The sequence below is a fragment of the Berghia stephanieae genome, chromosome 12 (assembly GCF_034508935.2).
Source record: "Berghia stephanieae isolate SIO BIC M18660-M18661 chromosome 12, UCSD_Bste_1.3, whole genome shotgun sequence".
In the NCBI taxonomy this organism is placed as follows: Eukaryota; Metazoa; Mollusca; class Gastropoda; order Nudibranchia; family Aeolidiidae; genus Berghia; species Berghia stephanieae.
In genome coordinates this window covers 23,910,313-23,932,812 of record NC_088371.1, presented here as the reverse complement: position 1 = coordinate 23,932,812, position 22,500 = coordinate 23,910,313, and positions in this window count along the sequence as shown.

Here is a 22,500-nt window from a genome sequence, read left to right as displayed (position 1 = left end):
AACAACAACAACAACAACAACAACAACAACAACAACAACAACAAAATTTAATAATTTAAATCAAATAATAGATAAAATATTTAGAGGCGAACCTATAGATAGTATGCAGATGACGTCACTCAGGCCTTTGTTATTGTTTTTGCCATCCGCGTGTGTGAGTTGTTCTCACTAAACTGTATTAACCAGACTATAAAAGTTCATGGTTACACAGAGTTTGTGTGTTTGTCCGTTATATTTCCGGATGGCAATGTTGTGAACTCCTTGGCCAAGCGCATTCTATCTATAGATATCTATAGATAGAATGCTCTTGGCCAAGGAGTTCACAACATTGCCATCCGGAAGTATAACGGACCAACACACAAACTCTGTGTAACCATGAACTTTTATAGTCTGGTTAATACAGTTTAGTGAGAACAACTCACAAACGCGGATGGGAAAAACAATAACAAAGGCATGAGTGACGTCATCTGCATACTATCTATACTCAGCCCACGAAAATCCGATTTTCCGCTTCGCCAACAGTTTCAGGGCATTTTATTATTTGTACAATAGTCGAATATAATTTAACATTCCATTGAATAAAAAACAGAAAACATAAAAAAATCACACCCCAATAGGCTTCAATAGTCGTGACGTCACTTCCCTCGTAATGACACTAAGTAACTTAGTAACCTGTTCTAAACTATCGGATCAATGGCGGACGCCCTTATGAAATACTTCTCCGACGAGCATAAACGTCTATCCAGAGGAGAAAAACATGACGTCACTCAAGCCTTTGTTATTGTATTTTGCCATCCGCGTATATGAGTAATTCTCACTAAACTTCATTAGCCAGACTATATAAGTTTAAGGTTACACATAGTTTTGTGTGATGGTTCGTTATACTTCCGGATGGCAATGTTTTGAGCTTCTTAGCCAAGCGCATACTATCTATACATTTTAATCACATGACATATGAAAAGTTCTAGCCAGAATGAAGAATAAAAAGTACCACATTCTTTGTTTAGAACGACGCAGCTCGCCGTTGCTGGGCGACGTGACATCAGACAAGTGAATCCAATTGCATTGTCTATTTTTATAACAATTTAATCCAATCATATCCACTGGCCATAATATAATTTGTTGAAGACAGCTCGGTGAAGAAAAAAACAAAAACAACAGAAGATGAATAGAAATCATCGATTTTATCCTGAACGATAGAGAAAACTACAACAACATCACAAACATAACCACCACCACCACCACCAATACCACCACACCACCACCACAACCAATACCACCACACCACCACCACAACCACATCCACCACCACCACCACCACAACCAACACCAGAACCACCACCTCCACCACCACAAACCAATACCACCACGACCATCACCACCAACACGACCACCACCAGCAGCAGCACCAACACAACCACCACCAGCACCACGACCACCAGCACCAGCACCACCACACCACCACCACCACCACCACACCACCACCACCATTACCACCACCACCACCACCACCACCACCAACAACAACAACCACATTTAATAATTGAAATCAAATAATAGATAAAATATTTAGACACGAACCTATAATCAGCCCACGAAAATCCGATTTTCCGCTTCGCCAACAGTTTCAGGGCATTTTATTATTTGTACAATAGTCGAATATAATTCAATATTCCATTGAATAAAAAACAGAAAACATAAAAAAAACACACCACAGTTCTAACAAAAATCCGTTTTACTGGGCGAATTTATACAATTATAAAATGGCTTTTTAAAATCTATTTTCACCAAAAATTGTTTAATTCGTTAAATTGATCGCCTGTTTGTTGTTTATTTTAAAGGGTTTTAATGTGCTTGCGACAACAAACACAGACCGTTTTGCCTGTGCTTGCACTGTTGAATGCTGGGAGGGACTGATAAAATAATAACTCCTTTAAATACGATATCCACCGCTTCATATTCATAAAATACAGATTGAGAATCGTTTGATCAACCTTAAATTAAACAGCATTGCATCTAATACTTTGCGTCACATAATATGAGAAACTCACCAGCAAAGACGAGAGACGCATGCGCACAACCAACATGAAGTTCTCTCTCTAATAACTTTTCCGCCGGTGACGTCACAGACTATGGGTGACGTCCAATCAAGGGACGCTACTCTTCCGCTAATCTCGGAGGGGCAGTTGCGAAGGCTCTATGTATAAATACAATGGGACAGCGTGACTCAGCGGTACGGTCTTTGCCTCGGAAGGAGTCCATGGAAAAGGCTCTTTACTCACATTCTCTAACCGTACTCAGGTGTAAAATGAGTACTTGGCCGTTAACAGCGTTGTCTTTGTCGGAAAAAATTGCAATATCGCCTAACAGGCGTCATGACCCGTTCTGCATGTTACTTGTTGGTGTTGTTCAGGGACCCTTGTAAAGCGCTTTGAGCACGTTTAGTAGATATTGCCCTATATAAACGCTCAATTTTTGTTTCTGTTTTGTTAAAATAGAAAACCAACTCGTTACTATAAAATGACCACCTTGTCTACTTTTTGACAAGCAGCCCTGAGGTTGTGGTAAGGGGGGGGGGGCCTGGGTGGGGGGGGGGGGGGTTGAGACACAATAGTACCTTAACTCTCTCCTTCCCAGCTATTTTCAGAATTTTACCCAAAACTTCATCACCCACCCAACACAAAAGTAGATTTTTCAAACAGATTAGCATGGAGTATAATATTCTATATTTTGTTTAGAAAAATGAGCTCAGCAACACAGTGTCGGGGTTTTATAGCTATAACTACAACAAAATGAAATCAGAATAAAAAAATTGTTGGCTGCATTATAACGAATGTGATGATTTTTATATGGGTGATAAGGAGGGGGTTAAGGGCATCAGGACTCGTACATTTGAGGTGCTGTGTTGGCATAAAAATATATTGTAAAACGCTTTGAGCGCATTTGCTGCATAGAATAAAAGCTCACTTTTTTGTTATTATGTGCAGCTATGTGGTCTTGTATGACACTCGTCATCCGATCAGAAGGTCCTGGGTTCGAGTCCTCAAAAAAGGCTCTTTACTCACGTTAAGTTCAAATGTATTATTATTATTATTATTATTATTATTATTATTATTATTATTATTATTATTATTATTATTATTATTATTATTAGACTCTATTGGAAAAATGATTATCAATATCATTATTAATAATAATAATAATATTGATTATATTATCATCATTATCAACAAGTGTTTATTGTGATAGAGAATGCGGGTTAGAAAAAAAAAAGAGTTTTTAATGTAGAGCAATATCCACTAAACGTGCTCAAAACACTTTACAACGGGTCTCCGACTGACAGCAACATAAAACATGGAGAACGAGACATAACGGCTGTAAGGCGATGTTACAATTAAAAAAAAAAAATCTTTATCTAAAGACTCGATGAGAGAATGGGGCTCGAACTCGGTAGCTTCCCGTCCGAAAGCGAGTGTCATACCACAGGCTACAAAATGTACTATATACAATCAAGTTTTGTAAAGTAGTTGTGACCCATGACATCAAAGCGGTGTAATGTTGTGGTGGTGTAGATGCTTTCTGACGTGTACATATTTGCAGGTCTGATAACCCAAATGGTTATGGCCTCATTGTTGTAACGGGAATGCACTCAAACCAACACAAAATATTCCCCATTACAACAATGTTAATAAGAGCCCATAGCTGATTCCAGTTATTATTAGATTTGTTAATAATATGTTCACGTCAATGCTTACAACTCTATTTATAGATTTTAAAAACACGTGGCGTGGAATCAGTTTCCATGTTATATTGGGGAAAATATAATATAACATTTCTTAATTAAGCCAAAATTTCACTATCCCGGGCGCCGCGACACATAATTATTTTTAATTGATGGAATATGTTGTATCAAAGAACGCACATAAATAAAATATTAATATTTATATAGCCCTTTTTATTAGTTCAATAGTGTAATCTCAATGCCCCCCCCCCCCCACCCCCACCCCCAATCTCTCCCACTAGGGCATGAGGAATCAAAATGTACATTTTTCACACAGTCCACACAGTCGTATTCTTCCTGTACCATCACTTTTACAAAATACGTCTTACTAAAGCCAGGAACACATTCACACCTGAGTAGAGTTAAATACTGCGTGCAAATCAATCCCCTTAGCCAGGACTAAAAATGATAATTTAATAAAATTGTCACTTTTCATCATCGAGGAAAATTTTGTCTTTAGGGTATATTTTAAGCGAAGACTGAAATTACAAGGCGTCAGTCGCAGTTAAGAGCCGCAATATGAGTTTAACTGAAGTGACAGGTTCAAGGTCATACAGCCCGTCGGAGATTCCAAATCGATGACCTCTGGGTTTGAAGGCTTCACCGCTCTAGTGTGTTTCACTCTTCATCGGACCGGTACGCCTGGGTTCGAGTCCCGCACTGAGAGGCGCAAGGTTGAGTCCTTGAAAAAAGTATTTTTGTCCACATTCCCTCACCATACTCATAAATCATGTGTAACATGAGAACTGCGTTGTCTCTCTCTCTCTCTCTCTCTCTCTCTCTCTCTCTCTCTCTCTCTCTCTCTCTCTCTTTCTCTCTCTGTGTGTGTGTGTGTGTGTGTGTGCGCGTAGGAAAGGGATACGCAAAATTTTACATTTACTCGCTAGCCATCAAGGATTACGTATTCATGTATTGTGCAGTCAATTATTGGGCATTAAATAATAATACAAATAATCTAATTGCGATATTTTGAAAACCACATTGTTGGAATCAGCTTGAAAAATGGAGAAAAATTGTCTTTGTCTCATAAAAATCGGTCTAGAAATAACCTTTTTTGTAATAGATTTGATTTATAATTATAATTTTATAATTTTATGATTAATTTCCTTATTTTCTGATCGATGTTCTTTATTTATATATCATTTTTCATTGTCAATGAGACGAACACGCTCATGTACCTCGTTTGATTCAAGAGTTTAAAACACAGATTTCGTTTTTTGATTGTGAGTTCAGCCTTACTTAGGAATTCATGAGCGTTGAGGTAGTGACGTAACTATACATACAAGGCTCGTGGTCTAAGCCACATTGCTGTTGGTATTACACAACCATTCGTCGCTTTCGGTCAACCGTGGTCTTTGAAGTAACACATCATGCACCGCCTGTGATGGACAGAAGTGAAAGACATAAATTGTGTGTTCAGTCTGTGTTTGTGTGTGTGTGTGTGTGTGTGTGTGTGTGTGTGTGTGTGCGTCTGCGTGGGAAAGGATACGCAACATATAACATCTATTCGCTAGTCATCATATAATATAGATGTCACTGGTCTCATGAAGTCCTAGGCTGAGACATGTTGACAAGCGAGCTATCAAAAGAGCAATCGTTGATTGGTCAAATCTCAGGATCTCATATAAGAACATCAAATCTGGAAAGCGATATCCACCCACCTGTCAGTGGACATAACTTTTATGATGAATTTAAGGCTCTGTAAAATGTTATATCATTGTAGGCTCCACCCTCTCTTTCTATTCTGGCGTAGATGTGGACGGCGATAGCATTTCGGATGTGTTAATGACAAGTGGGCAGAGTTAAAGATTCCAAACAATCCCAATCGTCGTATATCTCTTATCGGCCCCGTTCGCGCAAACTCAGTATTAAGGTCATATCAGCGCCAGTAAAAAGGAAGAGAATGGAAGAGTAAAAAGTTCTAGAATTACAATTAAAGCACCCAAGAAAAGGTAAGACAAAGGGGAATTGGTTCAAATAGGAAATATATGTAGATTGCAAGAGCACATTATCAAAGTACTTAGTTTGAGATCACCTAAAAGTCTCATCCAGACACAAGCACATGTCCCCAATAAGAGGCATACACTCAAATGTTTACAAATCATAGTATATAATATGTAAACAAAACATAATACAGTGCATAACAGAGAGATGATTTACAAGATAAAAGTATCATATTCTAAAACTCTAACTATACATTTGCCTGTTTCCCTCCCAGCTAGGGTATCTGGCTAGGACCTGAACAAAACCAAGTTATCTCATTCCAAGACAAAGTCAGAAAACAAGTTGGAAACAGATATAAGGGGTATAGAAAATACAGTAAGTGCCTCCTTGTTCACTGTGGAGGTTATTATTATTATTATTATTATTATATTATTATTATTATTATTTATTATTATTATTATTATTATTATTATTATTATTATTATTATTATTATTATTATTATTATTATTATTATTATTATTTCCAAAACTCCCTAACTCTGATTTTGTTTTTCTTGAGATATTAAGGAGTATTTCCCCTAAAACTTCTCATTAGGTCTATTATTTTATCAAATTTAAACTTCAAATTCACACAAATCTGAGGAAATTCTTGTGCCATTTGATGCTTAAAATAAAGTTTACGTTTCAATTTAGATCTCATGGAGAGAAAATCTCAAGAAGTTATAAAAATCGACTTGACTCTCTCCTTACCAGCCATTTTCAGGATTCTCCCCAAAACTTCACACCCAACTAACACAAAAATAGATTTTTTTAAATCACTCAAACACAATAGCAGTAAAGTTCTTGCGACATATAATTTCTTTAGCAATACATGCTCTACAACACAATGTTCATTTTCTGTAAATTTTATGATGTACATGAGAAATTTGAATATTAAAAATTTTGGTTGTACCGTAACGAATGTGACGATTTTCCTATAGGTGGTAAATAACAATGTGAAATTGAATGTAAGCTTCAATTTAATATACGAAAACAGATGAAATGGACGTTTAGGGTTTCCCCTTTATCATCAAAACAGGATGAATGAACACTACAGACGAATGAGATAATGTGGTAGTGGCATTGTTAAGATGATTAAACAAAAACAATCACAAAAACATGGTTTTTGTTCATTCATCTTAACAATGCCACTAATACATTATCGGCTCATTCGTCTGTGGTGTTTCATCATTCATTTTGTTTAGCTGCGAAAGGGGAAACCCGAAATGTCCATTTTATCTATTTTCGTATATTAAATTGAAGCTTACATTAAATTTCACATTGTTATTTAATTCTTCGAGCTTCGAGCAGCAACATTTACATTTACACTATCTACAGTTGTAAAGAGAGGGTGAACGAGTTATGGAAAACCAGCCTTCAAATAATTTTAAGCTGTTTTCTTTCTTGTATTTTATTTCTTGTATTTTTCTTTCTTTTTTTCTTGAATTTTTGTTTCTGTTTTTCTTTCTTGTATTTTTCTTCTTGTATATTTCTTTCTTTTTCTTTTTTTTTTCTTGTATTTTTCTTTCTTTTATTTTCTTGTATTTTTCTTTCTTTTTTTTCTTGTATTTTTCTTTCTTGCTTTGTCTGGTTTTTCTTCATACACCATTTTTTCAGAGCATTATCTTACACTGACTTACTATTTGCAGGTCTGATAACCCAAATCATTTTAGGCTCATAACTTTTGTAATGGAGACCGCCCCCCCCCCTCCCCCCCAAAAAAAAAAAATTAAAAATTACGCAAAATAATATTGTCCATTACAATGATAAACAAGGCCCATAATTGCGTTCGGTTTGTCAGACCTGTATATATTACACGTCGTCTTATACCAATGCGTGCTCCTTGATTTGTTACTCTGACATTTTCTATTTAAATTTTTTTTAACGAGCTATTATATAGCGCAATATCCACTAAACGTGCTCAAAGCGCTATACAGGCGGTCGCTGACCAACAGCAACACGTAACATTTAGATCGAGACATGACGCCTGTTAGGCGATATTACAATTTTTTTTCCGACCGGGACAACGATATTAACGACCAGGTATTCATTTTACACCTGAGTACGGTAAGAGAATGTGAGTAAAGAGCCTTTTCCAAGGATTCAAGTATGCGTCGAGCGGGGGTCGAACCCAGGACCTTCCGATCCGTAAGCGAGTGTCATACCACAAGAATGAACATACGTGTCTTGTTAACTCTCTCCTTAACAGCCATTTTCAGGATTTTCCCCAAAACTTCAATCCCAACTAGCACAAAAATAGATTTTTTTATTACTCAAACAAAACATATTCTACAACACACTGTTCATTATCTTTAAATTTTATGATGTACAAAAGAAATTTGAATAAGAATAATGTTGGTTGTATCATAACGAATGTGAAGATTTTCCTATAGTTGGTAAAAATTAAAAAAAAAAAAAATTATGCCTTTTGCGCCACGACATCATAAGATATCGTCGCCCAGGCATTCCATGAAGGAATATAGATAACTCATCAAGCAAGGTTTCTGATGTCAATAGGAATCACCCATGTTGTCCAAGTGAGCAAATTGGGGGTTAATAATCTTGCTCAAGGAAAAAAACGAAAGTGCCTGAAGCGGGGCTCGAACCCGGGTCATCCGGGTCACAGTGCAATGCCTTAACCACTCGGCCACTTCGCCCCCATAAACGGTTAGCCTGTAGTTGGTAAGGAGAGGGTTACGTGTCCAATAAGGGGAGTTAACATTTGGTGTAAAAAATAAAAGTGTTTTTTCATCGGACTGTCGAATATTAATATGGCGCGAATGTTGTATTGAGGTAAAAAGAATTTAATTTTCTTTCTTTGATTTTAATAATAGTTTAAAAAAAAAACGAATACTATAACACATCTGTCTTTGTTTGATTGTTGGTAATCTTGTTTACTTGTGAAATAAACTTGGATGTGCGGCTATGATGTCTAGTGGTATGACACTCGCTTTCGATCGGAAGGTCCTGAGTTCGAGCCTCGCTCGCTCAGGCACATAGTTGAGTCCTTGGAAAGGCTCTTTATTCACAATCTCGCACCGTACTCAAGTGTAAAACGAGTACCTCGCCGTTAACAGCGTTGTCTTTGTCGGAAAAAAAAATGTAATATCGCCTAACAAGCGTCATGTCTCGTTCTACACGGTACGTGTTGCTGTTGGTCAGGGATGGACCCTTTATAAAGCGCTTTGAGCACATTAAGTGGATATTGCTCTATATTAAAGCTCAGTTTTATTTTTTTTACTTGTAAGATAAACTTGGATGTATATTTATTGTTAGATCGAAGTGTATATATTTTTCAGGTCTGATAACCCAAATTGTCAAGGGCTCATTTGGTTGCTCTCAAATCAACGCAAAATGCTGTTCTGTACAAAATTGTCTTATCCAGGCCTTAAATGCGTTGGGTTATCAGACCTGTATAATGTATGCAAGTCCTCTAGGAGCGAATGTCGGATTTCATGAAAAAAATCTCATTTTCTGTCCGTGATAATAACAATAGTTTTTTTTTTTAAACTGATACGATATCACAGCTGTCTATGTTTGATTGGTGTTAATCTTTCCTTACCAGACATTTTCAGGATTTTCCCCAAAACGTCACACCCAAGTTACACAAAAATAGATTTTTATAAATCACTCAAACACAATAGCAGTAAAGTTCTTGCGATAAATAATTTCTTTAGCAAAATATGCTCTACAACACACTGTTCATTTTCTTTAAATTTTATGATGTACAAAAGAAATTTGAATAAGAAAAATGTTGGTTGTATCGTAACGAATGTGACGATTTTCCTATAGTTGGTATGGAGTGGATTAATCTTGTTTACTTGTGAGATAAAGTTGGATGTAGAGTTATTGTTAGATCGACGTGTATTCATTTTGCAGGTCTCTCAACCCAAATTGTCTTATATCACCTCAAAATGCGTTGGGTTATCAGACCTATATAATGTATTCAAGTTCCCTTTGGAGCGAATGGCGGATTTCATGAAAAAAATCTCATTGTCTGTCCTTGATATTAATAATAGTTTTTTTTTTTTAATGATACGATAAGACATCTGTCTGTGTTTGATTAGTGTTAATCTTGCTTACGTATGAGATAAACTTGGATGTAGACCTACCTATGTGTGGCTATAAGGTCTAGTGGTATGACACTAGCTTTCGATCGGAAGATCCCGAGTTCAAGCCTCGCTCGCTCGGGCGCATAGTTGAGTCCTTGGAAAAGACTCTTTACTCACATTTTCTAACCGTACATAAGTGTAAAATGAGTACATGCCCGTTAACAGCGTTTACTCTGTCCGAAAAAACAAAGTAAAATGAGTACCTGGCCGTTAAAAGTATTGTCTCTGCTGGAAAGAAAAAAATTAATATCGCCTAACAGGCGTCATGTCTCGTTCTACATGTTACGTGTTCCTGTTGGCCAGGGACCCTTTGTAAAGCGCTTTGAGCACGTTTAGTGGAGATTGCGCTATATAAAAGCTCAAGCTTTTTTTTCAGTAATTGACGACCAGCATATATGTGACCCCTCGTCTCAAAACGGTATTAAATCGGGATGGACCAGATGCTAAAAAGTCAAAATTATAGTTAAACATTTCAAAAATATGCAACGTTGGTATTTAGCACAGTAAAATATGATATTCCTTCTCTTCTATAAAGAAAATTAACTCAACTTAAGTCTGATATTTCTGGCTACAAATTCCATTTTCAGCATCTTAATCATCCCGACTTAATACCGTTTGGAAACGAGGGCTCACATATTTACTGTAGAAAATAAGATGTCACCACTTTGAATCCATGAGATCAATTACACAATGTGTGTATGCAGACCTCTGGAGGACTGGTTTCACACTTCCAATGAGATTGGAACCAGTATTTGACATCACACTTTTTCCCCATAATTTAAAGGCCACACAATCTGGCTGATTGCTGTTTGTTTGTGTGTGTGTGTGTGTGTGTGTGTGTGTATGTGTGTGTGTGTTGAGGTCATACTTCTAAGGAGATTGGAACCAGTATTTGATGACATGACACTATTGTCCATAATTTGAAGACCACACAATATGGCTGATTGGTGTTTGTGTGTGTGTGTGTGTGTGTGTGTATGTGTTTGTTTGCTGAGCTAACACTTCCAAGGAGATTGGAACCAGTATTTGATGACATCACACTATTGCCCATCATTTGAAGACCACACAATATGGCGGATTGGTGTGTGTGTGTGTGCTGAGCTCACACTTCCAATGAGATTGGAACCAGTATTTGACATCACACTATTGCCCATAATTTGAAGGCCACACAATCTGTCTGATTGGTGTGTGTGCACGCGCGCGCGCGCGTGTGTGTGCTGAGCTTACACTTCCAAGGAGATTGGAACCAATTTGATGACATCACACTAATTCCCATTTGAAGGCCACACAATCTGGCTGACTGATGTACGTTTGTGAGTGTGTGTGTGTGTATGTGAGTGTGTGTATGTGTGTGTGTATGTGTGTATGTGTGTGTATGTGTGTGTATGTGTGTATGTCTGTATGTGTGCTGAGCACAGCTGCATCCGACAGCCACAATAAAACACTGGATGAAATGGTGTGTAAAAACCTCCGATAACATCTCATTTTACGCAACAAGTCAACTGAATTCAACCGACCGGGCATAAATCATGTTGAATCGAAACACTTGGAAAATTAACCCTTTTCCTGCCATTTAGGAATTTATGTGTAATTATTATTATTTTTCCAACTATATTTCCTGGTTCTATTGCTAGGCTCATTCGTCTTCACGAATAATAACATTAATAATAATAATTATTATTATAATAGTGATAATAATGATAATATAAATATTAATAATACTTATTATAATGTAATAAAATGAGAACATTAATAACAATAATTATTATTATAATAGTAATAATAGTGGTAATATTAATAATGATAATAATATCAATAATGATAATAATAATAATAATAATAATAATAATAATAATAATAATAATAATAATAATAATAATAATAATAATAATAATAATAATAATAATAATAACTACGATAATAATAATGATAATAACAACTACGATAATAATAATGATAATAATAATAATATGCTTTTTATATAGAGCCTCACCCAATATATCAACAAACTCAAAGCGCTTTAACAGTAACGTGGCTACTTTCACTCAAACATACAACCACTCAAACATGCAATATGAAACCAAGCAATATCATTCTACAGTGTTACATGTTAAATAAAAACGTTTTAAGATATTTGTATAAAAAGAATTCTGCATCATTACTGTCTCTGATATTATATCTTGGAAGGAAGTTCAAGATAAGGGTTGCCGAATATTCAAACGCATTCAAATACATATAGATAGAATGAAGTTGACGTCACTCAGGTCTTTATTATTGCTTCTTGCCATCCGCATTTATGAGTACTTCTCACTAAACTGTATTAACCAGACTACAAAGTTAGGAAGAATAATATTGTTAAGAACTCTTAAATATTTGTCAATATTCATCATGTCAACTGCGCTAAAGATAGAATGAAGTTATTGACGTCATTCGGCTCTTAGCTATTGTTTTTTTTTTTTTTTTTTTTTTTGACATTCGCGTTTATGAGTAATTCTCACAAAACTGTATTACCCAGGCTATAAACGTGGTTACACAGAGTTTTGTGTGCTGGCCCGTTATACTTCTGGAAGACAATGTTGTGAGATTTTTAGCCAAGCACACAGTATCTATAAACCAGACTGTAAACGTTCAAGGTTACACATAGTTTTGAGTTTTGGCCCGTTATACTTCCGGATGGCAATGTTGTGAGTTTCTTATCCAAGGACAGATAATATGCCCTTGGATAAGAAACTCACAACATTGCCATCCGGAAATATATTGGACCAACACACACAACTATGTGTAACCTTAATCGTTTATAGTCTGGGTAATACAGTTTTGTGAGAATTACTCATAAACGCGGATGTCAAAAGAAACCCAACCCCCCCCCCCCCCAAAAAAAAAAAAAAAAAAACAACAACAAACAAACAAAGAGCCGAATGACGTCAACTTCATTCTATCTTTTGAGCAGCTTACATGATGAATATTGACAAATATTTAAGAGTTCTTAACAATATTATTCTTCCTAATTTTTTCAGCACCATTGGCCGTACTGTGCGGCCAGAGCAGAATATGTTCCACTGGCCAATGGCTGCAAAGTGTGGCCTGTCTTGAAAGGCAAATACACTAATGTAATCCAATCCTGCTTTCCACACAAGTACTATAAATTGAACCAATGGTATCATTTCTTTCATCAGAACATTCAATTGGCCTTAGAGGTGGGGGGGGGGGGGTATTTTAATTGAGATTTTGCACCAAATTCGAATGTCGCTTTGTCTTAGCTTGTCATTCTCACGCTGCCTCAATCAGGTGTCAGCCATTTTGTGACGGAAATGTGAATATCGCCTCAGCGCTGAAAGAGTTAATATGAGGAGCGCGTATCAAGATGGGTCTGGAATTTTCTAGCAAGATACCCAAGCGAGTGGAGGAATTTTCCATCTGGATGTTTTAAGAATGATGGCCGGGGAACTTTCCAGATTTAGATCCCACTGTGAATGTATGTGGTATAATCATGCATCGTCAAGTACTTTCCGCCAGTTGGAACAGACTCAACAACCCAATCACAGCTGGGTGTGGACAGGGGGGTCAGATAAAAAAAAATATTTCGACTGCACCCGAGATCAATCTCGGTCTATTTGCGTGTGAAGCGAGTGCTCTACCAACTAAGCTATCGAGACTCTCATTACGAAGTAATAAAAAAAGGTGAGCTTTTATATAGAGCAATATCCACTAAACGTGCTCATATCGCTTTACAGAGCTTCCCTGACCAACAGCAACACCTTACATGTAAAACGAGACATGATGCCTGTTGGGCGATATTACAATTTTTCTCCGACAAAACAACTATCAGGTACTCATTTTACACTTTAGTATGGTGAGAGAATGAGAGTAAAGAGCCTTTTCCAAGGACTCAACTATGCGCCGAACGAGCGAAGCTCGAACCCAGGACCTTCCGATCCGAAAGCGAGTATCATATTATATACCACAAGAGCACATACCCGCACAAGTAAGAAGGTTAAAGTGAAACATAACCTCGGCTATAATGAGTTAACCGCCTTTTTCAATACATAATTTTATGACACAAGAAAAAAGATCATCATAAAAAAACACATCAACAAAAACAACAACAAAACAACAACTGCTACGACTGCTACAACTACGAAAACAAAAATTAAAAAGAAAAACAACTTTGATTTTGATACGTTTACCACATACACCGACAAAAGGCCATATTTACATATTTTCATTCTGGCTAGAAAACTTTAAATACTTAAATATCGATCTATTTAAAATGCCCACCGACTTCGTTAAAAGATATCTTCTGTGCGACAACTCACTGGACGGTGCAAGAAACCTAAATTATAATGACGTCAAACTATAAGTCCCAGTGGTTCAAACGTAGCCATCGTTAACATATAGATAGTTCGAAGATGACGTCTCTCAGGCCTTTGTTATTGTTTTTTTTTTTTACCATCCGCGTTTATGAGTGATGCTCACTGGACTGTATTAGCCTGGCTATAAACGTTCATGGATACACACAGTTTTGTGTGTTGGTCCGTTACACTTAGCCAAGTGCATACTGTCTATAGCCTGACACTAGAACCGTAGCCTTCGTAAAGTTATGGCCTGACACTGACCAAAAAATGACGTCAAAATGCCAGTCTTTTGTCACAAAAGAATACAAATCGTGAGTTGTATTCAATAGGTCAACCAATGAAATAACTTGTTTCCATGAGCACTACTAACGACAACTCACTAGACGGTGCAAAAACCAAATAATGACGTCAAACTGCTAGTCCTTTTGGATTTCAGTGTCAGGCTATTAGATAACGATGGCTACGGTGGGACTGGCAATTTGACGTATTTTTTAGGTTTGTGTAGCGTCTGGTGAGTTGTCGTTAGTAGAGCTCACCGAAACACGTTGTTTCATTGGTTGAACTATTGAATACAACTTACGATTTGTTTTCTATTGTGGCAAAAGACTGGTATTTTGAGGTCATTATTTGGTCAGTGTCAGGCTATAACTTTGTTTTTAAGGGTTTTACGGCGCTTGCAACACATTGAGGTCATATCAGCGCCAGTAAAAAGGAAGAAAATGGGATAGTAAAATGTTATAGAACTACAATTAAAGCACCCAAGAAAAGGGAAGACAAAGGGGAATTGGTTCAAATAGGAAACAGATGTAGATTCCAAGAGCACACTATCAAAGTACTTAGTTTGAGACCACCTAAGCACAGGTCCCAACTAAGAGGAATACACTCAAATATTTACAAATCATGTATAATATGTAAATAAAACATAACACAGTGCATTATAGAGAGATTATTTACAATGAAAAAATATCATCTCCCAAAACTATAACTATACATTCGACTGTTTCCCTCCCAGTCAAGGACTCCGGCCAGGGTCAGGACAAAACCAAGAAACTCATTCCAAGACAAGGACGGAAAGCAAATGGAAAACAGATACAGAGGGATAGAAGGCACAGAAAGTACCTCCCTGTCCACTATGGGAGGTCGGGAACCCCACCCAGAGGTTTAACTTTACGATGGCTACGGGTCTAGCGTCTGGTGAGTTGTCGTTAGTAGTGCTCAAGTAAACAAGTGATTTCATTGGTTGAACTATTGAACACAACTCACGATTTGTTTTCTTTTGTGGCCAAAGACTTGTCTTTTGACGCCCATTTTTGGTCAGTTCAGGCTATATGTTAACGATGGCTAAGGTTCTTGTGTCAGGCTATAGATAGTTCGAAGATGACGTCACTCATGTCTTTGTTATTGTTTTTTGCCATCCACGTTTATGAGTAATGCTCACTGAACTGTATTAACCTGACTATAAACGTTCAGAGATACACACAGTTTTGTGTGTTGGTCCGTTATACTTCCGGATGGCAATGTTATGAGATTCTTAGGCAAGCGCATACTATTTATAATTTAACGATGGCTACGGATAAACTCGGGCTCCATGGACATAAGAACTGTGAACGACAACTTCGAAGAAGTCTAGAGTTTAAGGGAATTTTAACACGTTTTTGGATTATTTAAATCGATCAGTATAGAATAAATGAAATTGACTCTTTGCTATTTTAATTTTTAAAATGTTTAGACCGTCAGTTGGGTGATTAATTCTTCTATACGACTCTTAAATGTTCAAATTTACACATAGTTTTGTGCTTCTTCAAAATTGTGACCTCTCGCCTCAAAACGGTATTGAATCGGATGATTAAGATGCTGAAAATTGTATTTATAGCCAGAAATTTCAGAGTTGTGTTGTTTTTATGCTTTATTGTGGAGAATGAATGTTATATTTCATTGTGTTAATTAGTGACCATTCCAATTTTTGACCAGTTTAACAAGAATTTCACTAAATGACATTTTAATCATTCCGCCATAATAGCGTTTTGAGGCGAGGGGTCACAATTCATCTGGCCGGCAGAACATGTCGATATTTTACCTAAACGCATAACATTTATCTGAGTTATATAAATTATAAGCAAAAATATATACCAAAAAAAAAAAGGCAAAAGAAACGCCTTTTGTCAAAATTTGGCTTTATTTTAGAGAAAGAAAATACCTCATCGGATTTTCTTGATCTTCAAATGGGTTATCTTTTCCTTAATAGGTTTATCGCCATAAAAACGTATTGAAAACAGTATCTCCAAAGCGGGCCCCGTTTTGATAGCTAAACTTTATCGATCGTCTCCCCTTGAATGGTGACAGTAATCTCCCCTTTAATCCTATTGCCGTGTGTGGAAATCCGCTGGCTTGAATGGGCGATCACTCGAATGAAATGTCTTGAATGTGTATCTTTTGTGGAAATTGATCGGTGTGAGTGACAATCGCGTTTTACAAATCGAAACTTGCCTTTAAAAAAAATAAAACAAAAACAAAAAACACAAAAAAATCGTAAGCTTTTATATAGCGCAATATCCACTAAAGAAGAAAACGGTAGGGGCTGCCTGAAGCCGGTGATCGTGAAAATACTAACGGAAGAGTGAAAATTGAGAGGCTTCGTATGGGAACAAAACAGACAATGGACGTTTCGGGTACAAATCCTTTGTCAGCACAACAATACACAAATTAACGTGGAAAACAAGGGTTTGTACCCGAAACCTCCATTGTCTGTTTTGTTCCCATACGAAGCCTCTTCATTTTCACTCTTCGTTAGTAATATCCACTAAACGTGCTCAAAGCGCTTTTCAAGGGTTCCTTAACAGCAACACTTTTAATATGTAGAACGAGACATGACGCCTGTTAGGCGATATTACATTTTTTTTTCGGACAGAGACAACGCTGTTAACGTGCCAGGTACTCATTTTACATTTGAGTAGGTAAGAGAATGTGAGTAAAGAGTCTTTTCCAAGGACTCAACTATGCGCCGAGCGAGCGAGGATCGAACCCAGGATCTTCGGATCCGAAAGCGAGTTTCATACCACAAGACCACATAGCCGCCTAAGATGACATAATATTATCATCATTGAATATATGCGTTTTGGTAAGATTAATACCCACAATATCCTCCTGCCGGATGTATCGTATCAACAGATAATATCTGGTATATTTAACAAGCACCTTCGTTTGAATCTGTCATTTGTTTTCACCACTGCGAAACAAACTGTGCGGTTCTGTGGTCTTGTGGTATGACAATCGCTTTCGGACAGGAAGGTCCTGGGTTCGAACCTCGCTCGGCGCATAGTTGAGCCCCTGAAAAAGGCTCTTTACTCACTTTCTCTAGCCGTACTCAGGTGTAAAATGAGTACCTGGCTGTTAACAGCGTTTTCTCTGTCCGAAAAAAAATTGTAATATCGGCTAACAGGCGTCATGTCCCGTCCGCATGTTACGTGTTGCTGTTGGCCAGGGACCCCTTGTAAAGCGCTTTGAGCACGTTTAGTGGATTTTGCGCTATGTATATAAATCGTGACTTTTTATTCTTCATGCTGGCTCGAACTTTTCATATGTCTTGTGATCAGAATATGTAAAAGTCAAAACATGATCAGATTTATAATTTTTTTTTCCTCTGGATACGCTTTAATGCTCGTCCGAGAATTATTTCATCAGGGCGTTCGCCATTGTTCCGATAGTTTAGAGCCAGTTACTAAGTTACCATGCGTCATTACGAGGGAAGTGACGTTACGACTGTTGAAGCGTATTTCCGGATATTCTCCAGAACTTCTCACCCAACCTATAGATAGTATGACGTTGACGTCATTCATGCATTTGTTATTGCTTTTGCCATCCGCATTTATGAGTAATTCTCGCTAAACCAGAATATAAACGTTCAAGGTTACACATCGTTTTGTGTGTTGGTCCGTTATACTTCCGGATGGCAATGTGAGCTTCTGAGCCAAGCGCATACTATCCATACAAAAATTGATTTATTTCACTCAATCACAAAATCTTGCTATACATATTTTATTTTTGTTAAATGTGTTAATATACTTTAACTAAGTGTTAATATACTTTAACTAAGTGTTAATATACTTTAACTAAGTGTTAATATACTTTAACTAAGTGTTAATATACTTTAACTATAGCAAACATTTTTATTCAAATATTAACACGTACAAAAGAAATTTGAATGAGAAAAATGTTGGCTGCACCGTAACGAATGTGACGATTTTCCTATGGGTGATAAAGCGGGGGTTAAATCCGCTTTGAAGACAGAATATTTACTTTCAGTTTACTGTGATTGATTTTATTGATGTTATTGAGTGATATAATATTATATGATCGCATGTGCATATATGTATAAGCGCTTCCGAGCACCTTTGGTGTAATGAGCCGCTACAGAATTTGCGCATTATTATATTATTATTATATTATTATTATTATTATTATTATTATTATTTTTATTATTATTATTATTATTATCATTATCATTATTATTATTATTATTATTATTATTATTATTATTATTATTATTATTATTATTATTATTATTATTATTATTATTATTATTATTATTATTATTATTATTATATTATTATATTATATTATTATTTTTATTATTGTTATTATTATTATTATTATTATTATTATTATTATTATTATTATTATTATTATTATTATTATTATTATTATTATTATTATTATTATTATATATTCCGATAGTTTAGACCCAGTTACTATGCCATCAGACCTGCCTACTTGAAATGTAAAAAATTCGTAGTTTTCAGAGAGAGGAAATAGATGTCATTATACTTAACTTTACAAATCAATATTTTACCCTTATTTGTATTGAATCTGCCTTTAAAACCCCGAAAAGATGCTTTGATGCACCAACGTTTTCTTTTTTAACACATTGTATTGAATCAAAAATGTCTATTTAATTCTGCTGTTAAAGCCAAAAATTTCATATGTTTACGAATTTTTCATAGTGGTTGGCAGGTCTGAGTGACTATGCGTCAGAACGAGGGGAGTGACGTCACGACTGATGAATGCCATTTCCACACAAATCAAACCGTAGCCATCGTAAAGTTATAGATAGTTCGAAGATGACGTCACTCAGGTCTTTGTTATTGTTTTTTTGCCATCCCCATTTATGAGTAATGCTCACTGAACTGTATTAACCCGAGTATAAACGTTCATGGATACACACAGTTTTGTGTGTTGGTTATACTTCTGGATGGCAATGTTATGAGCTTCTTAGCCAAGCGCATACTATCTATAGATAGTATGCAGATGACGTCACTCAGGCCTTTGTTATTGTTTTTGCCATCCGCGTTTGTGAGTTGTTCTCACTAAACTGTATTAACCTGACTATAAACGTTCATGGTTACACAGAGTTTGTGTGTTGGTCCTTTATACTTCCGGATGGCAATGTTGTGAACTCCTTGGCCAAGCGCATTCTATCTATAGCCTGACACAGTGGCCTTCGTAAAGTTATGGCCTGACACTGACCAAAAAATGACGTCAAAATGCCAGTCTTTGGCCACAAAAGAAAACAAATCGTGAGTTGTATTCAATAGTTCAACCAATGGGACCACTTGTTTCCATGAGCACTACTAACGACAACTAACTAGGCGGTGAAAATAAAAATAATGACGTCAAAATGCCAGACTTTTTGGGTTTCAGTGTCAGGCTATAGTTCGAAGATGACGTCACCCCATGTGTATGTTCTTGTTTTTTGCCATCCGCGTTTATGAGTCATGCTTACTAAACTCTATTAACCACACTATAAACGATCATGGAAACACACAGTTTTGGGTGTTTGCCAGTTATACTTCCGGATGGCAATGTTGTGAACTTCTTCGCCAAGTGCATACTATCTTATAACTTAACGAGGGCTACGATCAAATCAACCCACACATCATTTCAGTTCCTGTTTAACTCACACAATAATCTGAGTTGTTTTAAGTGAAAACTGAAGAGGGTCGAATGTCATTTTAATCTCATTGATTGCTTTGCACTCAGCCAAAAAGCTCACAACATTGCCATCCGGAAGTATAACGGACCAACACACAAAACTGTGTGTATCCATGAAAGTTTATAGTCAGGTTAACACAGTTCAGTGAGCATTACTATAATAATAAATAATAATAATAATAATAATAATAATAATAATAAATAATAATAATAATATAATAATAATAATAATAATAATAATAATAATAATAAATAATAATAATAATAATAATAATAATAATAATAATAATAATAATAATAATAATAATAATAATAATAATAATATAATAATAATAATAATAATAATAATAATAATAATAATAATAATAATAATAATAATAATAATAATATAATAATAATAATAATAATAATAATAATAATAATAAATATATAAATAATAATAATAATAATAATAATAATAATAATAATAATAATAATAATAATAATAATAATAATAAATATAATAAATAATAATAATAATAATAATAATAATAATAATAATAATAATAATAATAATAATAATAATAATAATAATAATAATAATAATAATAATAATATATCTTCATTGTCCCCCAATTAGTGTCAATTTGTCACTTGGTTACACATTTATAACAATACAATATTGACATAGACACACTCACACAAGATGCACACTAGGAGCATTGTAGTTATCGTAAAAAAAAAAATTAATTAAAAAAAAATTAATTAAACGGCATCAACAACAACACCATCATCACCATCATCGTCATCATCATCATCATCATCATCATCATCATCATCATCATCATCATCATCATCATCATCATCTAAACGCGGATGGCAAAAGACAATAACAAAGACCTGAGTGACGTCATCTTCGAACTATCTATACACAACATAGTTTTCTGTATTGGTTCGAATTATCAAGCGGAAGAACAGTGGGTATTTTTTTTAGACACATAACATCGATAGTAAAACCTGTGGAGTTTCCTATAGATAGTATGCGCTTGGCTAAGAAGCTCACAACATTGCCATCCGGAAGTATAATGGACCAACACACAAAACTGTGTGTAACCATGAACTTTTATAGTCTGGTTACTACAGTTCAGTGAGCATTACTCATAATCATGGGTGGCAAAAAAAAAAACAATAACAAAGACCTGAGTGACGTCATCTTCGTTAAATCTATTGATGTTTTGTACTCAGTCAAAAAGCTCACAACACTCGCCATCCTGAAATAACCTTCCAACACACAAAACTATTTGTAACCTTAAGGTCTGGTTAATTCAGTTTTGTGAGAATTACTCATAAACGCGGATGGCAAAAAAAAAACAACAACAACAAAGGACGGAGTGATGCCAACTTCGTTCTATTTATAAATAAGTTATTTATCTCTGTACCAGCATTCCTTGGGATTGAAAGCCGAGGATCAGGGCCTTCTAAAAATAGTATCTCTTTTGGTCGCCTCGCCGGGGATCCATAAATCTTTGCGAGAATCCCAATTCGTCAAAATCGAGAATTCCCGATATTATGACTTTGCTCGCGCCGCATAAAGATTACCAATTTGGTTTTTTAGATGCCAAAATAATTTTTTAAAAAAAATTTGGCTTTACTCTTTTGAGGTTCATAGGTGAAATCGAGAGATTAAAAAAAAATTACATGATTGACATGTCAAAATTTTCGAAATCTCGCGATTTCATTTATTTTTTAGACGAATTAACACGGATTTCACAAAATTCACAAACATTTTCACACAGTAACTGGCAAGACAAGTTAGTTAATTAAAAAAAAAAAAATTCAACACGACTCATTGCAGTGGGATCAGAAAATTAAGTTTTAATTCCACGTTTCAGTTTTTTTGCAGACAAAAAAAATGATATTTTAAAAAAGATGGCATTTTACAAAAATATAATTTTAGCATATTTTTGTAACTTCTTTGGCATTTTTTGCAAAGTTATTCTGGCAATCATGGACGTTCACAAGTTACTAACCAAAAAGGATAAATTATGATGAGTCGTTAATTGGTTTAACTCTTTCCGTACCAAACATTTTCAATGTTCTTACCAAAATGTCTTGCCTTCCTAACACTATAATTGCTTTATAAAACTCAACCTAAGAGCGTGCTAAACATAATTTTGTTCTCCAAAATAACATTAAGTTCTTTCAAACTATACAAAGATTTTTTTCTTCAAATTCTGTGATTAACATAAAAATTCTGTGTAAGAAAAATGTTCACTATATCGTAACGAATGTGACGATTTTC